This window comes from Trichechus manatus, unplaced genomic scaffold (assembly GCF_000243295.1).
Source record: "Trichechus manatus latirostris isolate Lorelei unplaced genomic scaffold, TriManLat1.0 scaffold00031, whole genome shotgun sequence".
Lineage (NCBI taxonomy): Eukaryota > Metazoa > Chordata > Mammalia > Sirenia > Trichechidae > Trichechus > Trichechus manatus.
In genome coordinates, this window is record NW_004443967.1 from 12,984,932 (window position 1) to 12,991,094 (window position 6,163).

General features: G+C 35.9%; 1 protein-coding gene across 3 annotated transcripts in view; it reads right to left on the minus strand.

Moving 5' to 3' along the window:
• The window catches only part of IKZF5 (IKAROS family zinc finger 5), a 16,327-nt gene that overhangs the window by 7,291 nt on the left and 2,873 nt on the right, over nucleotides 1–6,163 (minus strand). Inside the window, exon 2 of one of the 3 annotated variants that reach the window (XM_023730040.1) lies at nucleotides 5,288–5,436. The exons of 1 other annotated variant lie outside the window; for it this stretch is intronic. The gene's annotated coding sequence lies outside the window, so the exon portion shown is untranslated. Of the gene's footprint in view, nucleotides 1–5,287; nucleotides 5,822–6,163 lie in introns of those variants that run through there. One more of the 3 variants, XM_004374919.2, reaches the window with a different exon arrangement.

Consider the following 6,163-nt stretch of genomic DNA (forward strand, 5'->3'; position numbering starts at 1 on the left):
GGTTTGGTTTTTTAAGTTTGGCCTGGCTATTTTAGAAAGACAAAGAGCACCTGACTGCTCAGGCTACTTTCAAAAACCAGAAACAAAAGGCCAGACTTAGTTCTTAGTCCCACATCCATATAAGAAACCTCGCCTGCTTCATACTTGAGGATGTTTTCCTAAAACTTTTTTTTTAAAAAACCTTTCATATTTTTACCTGTAATCTATCTGAAACTGAATTTTCTGTATGGTGTGAAGTAAGAGTCAGAATATACTTTTTTCCCGAGGCGCTATCCAACTGTCCCGGCAACACGTATTTAATAGATGAGCCTTTCTCCAGTAGCCTCCGTATCACCTTTCTCCTAAATCAGGTGATTATATATGTGGATCTATTTCTGGGCTCTCTATTCTGTTCCACTAGTCTATTTGTCTATTCTCACACCAATACCACACAGTCTTAATTATGTCCACCAGTTTTGTTCTTAATACCGTCTTGGCTATTTTTGGTTCTTTTCAGCATAAGCCCACAGAAGGCAAAGCTGTGGGGCTGTGGACTGAGGAGGCCCCACAAAAGCAAATTTCCAATCAAAAATTTCTTTTAGGAATCAAAACTTCTACTTTTGCCAAGTACATTCAACAGGGAAAGAACAGTCTCTTCAACAAATGGTGCTGGGACAAGTGGATCTCCACACACAAAAGAATGAAGTTGGACCCCAACCTCTTACCATGTAAAAAATTAATTCAAAATGGGTCAACGACCTAAATATAAGAGCGAAAACCACAATTCTCTCAGAAGAAAACGTAAGAGTAAATCTTCAAGATCTTGTAGTTGGCAATGGATATGACACAAAAAGCACAAGTAACAAAAGAAAACAGATAAATTGGACTTTATCAAAACTAAAAACTCTTGTGCCAAGGGTACTATCAAGAAAGTGAAAAAGACAACCTACAGAATGGGAGAAAATATTTGGAAATCATTTATCTGATAAGGGTTTAATATCCAGAATATATAAATAAGTTCTACAACTCAACAATAAAAAACAAACAACCCAACTAAAAAATGGGCAAAGGGCTTAAATAGACATTTCTCCAAACAAGGCATACACTTAGCCACCAAGCACATGAAAAGATACCCAATATCATTAGTCATTAGGAAAAAGCAAATCAAAACCACGATGAGATACCACTTCAGACCCATTAAAATAGCTATTACCAAAAAATCAAAAAATTTTTAGAATTTGTGAAGAAAGTAGAACCCTAATGCATTGCTGGTGGGAATGTAAAATGGTGCAGCCATGTGAAAAACAGTTTGGTGGCTTCTCAAAAAGTTAAACACAGAATTCTGTCTCCTGGGTATATACTCAAAAGAATTAAAAACAGGGATTCCAACAGATGTACACCAATGTTCACAGCAGCATTATTCATGACAGCCAAAAGGTGGAAACAACCCAAGTGTCCATCAACATATGAATAGATAAACAAAATGTGGTCTATACATACAATGGAGTATTATTCAGACATAAAAACGAATGGAATTCTAATATATACTACAACATGGATGAACCTTGAAAATAGTATTCTAAGTGAAATAAGCCAGACACAAGAGGACAAATATTGTATGACTCTACTTACATGAACTTATCTAGAATTTTCAAATTCTTAGAGACAGAAAGTAGGTTAGAGGTTACCAGGGGCTGGGAGGAAGAGAAGGGGAAGCTACTGCTTAATTGGTACAGAGTTTCTGTTTGGGGTAATAAAGAAGTTTTTGGAAATAGATTTATAGTAATGACTGCACAACGCTGTCAATGTAATTAATGCTACTGAATTATACACTTAAAAATGGTTAAGTGTCAAAAATTTATGTTATATAAAATAACAAAAACAATAAAAAAATTTTAAGTAAATTTTTTTTCAAAAATCTGCTTTAATGGGCTTAGCTAGAAATCTACAGGATCTAGACTAACCCTTGACATATCACTACTAAAGATTATTGTACTGTGCGACAATGCAATGATACCCTTAGGAATTAATGAAGAACACAGGCCTGTTCGTTTCCCCTTATGTTTACTGGCTCCAGGCTGATAATACTTTATTTTTGTATTTCTCATCTTCCTCTCTGTCTAATCCTGTTCTTTATTCTGAACACATTTAGCCAACTGAGGGCCTACAAGTGACCAAATTCTTATGATTCTTAATGCAACCTTTGTGAATAGTTCCTGTCCTCCCTCTTAGAAGCTGCCGGGGTGGGCGGAGGAGGTTAAAATTACTACTACTAACTCTTTTCACTGTTTTCTAGAATGCAGAGGTTACTGAAAGTCTATCCTCCAGATGAACAGAATAGAATCACTGCTGTTGATTCTGACTCATAATTAGGTATTAAGGTCAAGTTTATTAGCTGTAAAGACTCTGAACAGCAACTTTCAACCTTAGTTTCTTACTTTGTAAAATGGGCTAACACCAACTTGCAGTGCTGTTTTAAGTTTTATATGTAAATATAGTCAAAGTATCTTAACAATGTGTGTGGCAGATGGTAGGCTCTCAGATATTAGTTATTTTTTGACTAATAATTATTTTTGCAGCAAGAAATGGTTATATTTTAGATTAAGGAGTTCCTCACTCTCCCAGATTCAAAGTTTTTTCCCTTTTACTATTAGTTCATCAACTGGGTTGAAGAATACAGTGAGCATCTTACCTTACCCTGTTTTATATATCTGTTCCTTAGCCACAATGAAACAAACATGGTCCACACTATAATCTCATTAATTCACATATCCCAGTTTGCAATTCCCAAACTCATCTCTTCTTCTTTCACTTTTAGACCCTCTTTAAATCACTTGCTTTAGTCTGGCTCAACTTTCTCAATCTTATGGATTATTGTTGGCTTCTGAACAACTTTGTTCCAGTTTTGTTTTTTTTTAATCTTACCATGTTTATCATCTTTATGTTTCCCAGGCATTGAATTACTATTTCTTTTGTGTCTACAGTTAATTCTTTGGTGATTTGTCCTTTAAAATTGGCCCGTTGGTCAGGGAAAAAAAAAAGTGAGCCCATCAGTCCCACTGAGAAAGATTATCAAGAATAAGATTTGGGAAATAATTTTTTAAACTGTAAAGGTATACTAAGGTCCTATAGATTTTCTGTGTTCTAATTATAAAAGCTATAACTTATTAAAGTAATTCCAAATTTTACATCGAAACTTAGCATCATTTCTTGTCAATCAGTTAATAAGAAAATTGATACATTTTCACTGGAAAATACATGAATATACTTGATAGGCTCCAATAAGCAAGCTAAACCATGCCAAATCTCAGTTAGAAAGCAAAACACTGCTAAGGTACAGACATGTGACAATGCAGAAGGAACTGCACAAGATTGCCAGTAAGGAAGCAGAAGAAAATGATTTTTTTATACACGCATTTCAAGTTTTAAGAACACACAAATGAGCCTAATTACAGAGGATGGCTGGCATATTTTGACAGTCTTGGCTATTATCACATTGTCACATTATAAATTTCACTGTGTTCCCTGCCATAAATTGTGTGCTACTTTTCAATCATATCATAATGCATGATGGACTGAAAAAACAACGGATGCCAATGAAAAATGTATGATAACACTGTCAACATCAGGGAAAACTATTCTTAAATGAGAATTTTAGCCATATTGCTATGGTTTATAACCTTGGATATTCTGTAACGATTGAAGAATTAGGTACTATTTCATCACTAAGCATTCTCTGCCCACTCATTTGAGGCACATGTACCATATCTACCCACATGCAACTGACAAGGCAGGCCCTTGTGGAGGTCCAGTTAGTTGAGGTGAGTGCCAATGAAAAGTTCCTAAATCTAAGTAGAGGCTTTGGTTGAAAACCCAGCTTTCTCCGCCTCAAGCCAATATTTCTGAGCAAAATACATGGGAAAAGAATAGTAATTCTAGAACTATAGAAAACTTTCTGATATAGAAAGAAAATTAAGGTTTTACATCCAAACCACCTTTTGGTCTTTAATAAAGTAGTTATCAGTCTCAGGACTAAAAGTTTAACCTAAGAAGTCCACAAATTAACTGATATTTGCAGATGTCTCAAAAGCATTGATAAATTTAAAACCTTTGCAAATATACCATAATAATCTCCTTTAGGAAGTCAGTAACCTACAATGTTTTCAACCCAATGGTATCTTTCCTACTAGCCATAAATTCAATGCCCTGGAGCTTGTTGGCCAAAAAATGACTCAACATAACCTTATGATTATCATTCCTTTTGATATAGCAGGCTTCCTGGGTCCCCTCCATGACCACTCTTGTTAAAGTTAGGCTGGATCTAACATGGATGTCCCAAAAGAACATGAAAGCCTCTTAACCTTCAAGCAATGAACCTGAGCTATTCTCCTACCTCTTTTGGTTTCTGAAAAAGGGTTTATCTTATATGAAGTCCTCTGTCTGATCTTCTCTCTTCTTTCTTGGATTATGGATTATAAATGGAAATTGTTGATCCTCTCTCTCTCTCTGTCACACACACACACGCACACAAAAAAACCTCTTAGCCTGGAGTTAGTAATTTAAGATAGTGGCATCATATAATACCAATTAGAAGACAACCATAACTCTAAAATACAGATAATAATAAGAAACTACCAGAGAAGCTCTTTGAACCACCTTAGTCTCAAAAGTCTACCTTTTTTATAAGCTGTGGGAAAATTTTGAGAACAACATGACTAGGGAATAGTAGAATATGTTTTATTCACCTACCAGTTTTTGAGAAGTATTTAAGGATTACTAACCATAAAGAAAAATACTTAGCAACTGACTTATACAACAATTTATTTCAGGGTTTAGGTTCCAGTCTACCGAGCGGCACCTCAGAAGAAAGGCCCGGCAATCTACTTCTGAAAAGTCAACTGTTGAAAACCCTACAGAGCACAGTTCTACTGACACACGTTCAGCTGCCATGAGTTGGAATGACTTGACAGCCACTTGTGATGGTGGTAGATATACATAAAGTGACTGCAGTTCAATACATGTATGTACTTCTATACGCGAATAATTAAGGTCACTGAGAGATTTCCTCTGCCACAGAATACATATCAGTGGGGAAGTCTGAAAAATGAGGCTTGGTTTATATATAGTAGACTGGGCCTTCAAGGGGAATTAGAACACATTTACTCTGATTACAGAACTGTCAAAGACAAACTCTTTGAAGGCAAAAAGGGACATTATAAAGATCAGAGAAATCAGAAAACGTATTATAAAAGTAAAACATAAATAAAACCATGCTGGAAGAAATCCAAAAGGAGTTACACAATCTAACCTTTTCACCCCAAATCAGATCCTCCTTTTTCTTGCCACTCCACCATTGATGAAATGAAGAGTAATGGAAATTTACTCTGGAGACACACCAAGGGACTCCAAAAGGCCATGGAGGGAATTTCAACTAAAATTGAAAAGCCATACAGAGGTCTGCAAAGAAAAGCACACCACAAATCAACACCTTTACAACGAAATTTTAATTAGCATTTACAGGCTTAATAAACTAATAACTTATGCCAATCTTACCATTACCATTAACTTAAAACTAAGCTGACAGAAAATCAAAGAACAAAGCAACAGGTTCACTTGAGCAAATTCCATAGTAGAGAAACCAAAGAATAATATGTACTAGTGTGACTATTGTTCTTCCACTGATGGATTTCTTAGGATTTCGTTCTTAGCAAATTTTTCAATGTCTAACTTTAAATTATTTTTTAAGTTTTTTTTTCATTGTGCTTTAAGTTTACAGTTCAAGTCAGTTTCTCATACAAAAATTTATACACACATTACTATGTGACCCTAGCTGCTCTTCCTATGATGTGACAGCACACTCCTCCTTTCTACCCTGGGTTTCCTGTGTCCATTCAACCAGCTCCTGTCCCTTTTTGCCTTCTCATCTCACCTCTGGACAGGGGCTGCCCGTTTAGTCTCATGTAATCTACTCGAGCTAAGAAGCACTCTCTTCACAAGTATCATTTTATGTCCCATAGTCCAGTCTAATCTTTGTCTGAAGAGTTGGCTTCGGGAATGGTTTCAGTTCTGGGCTAACAGAGAGTCCAGGGCCATGTCTTCTGGGGTCCCTCCAGTCTCAGTCAGATCATTAAGTCTGGTCTTTTGACTAGAATTTGAGTTCTGCACCCCACTTATCTTCTGCTCT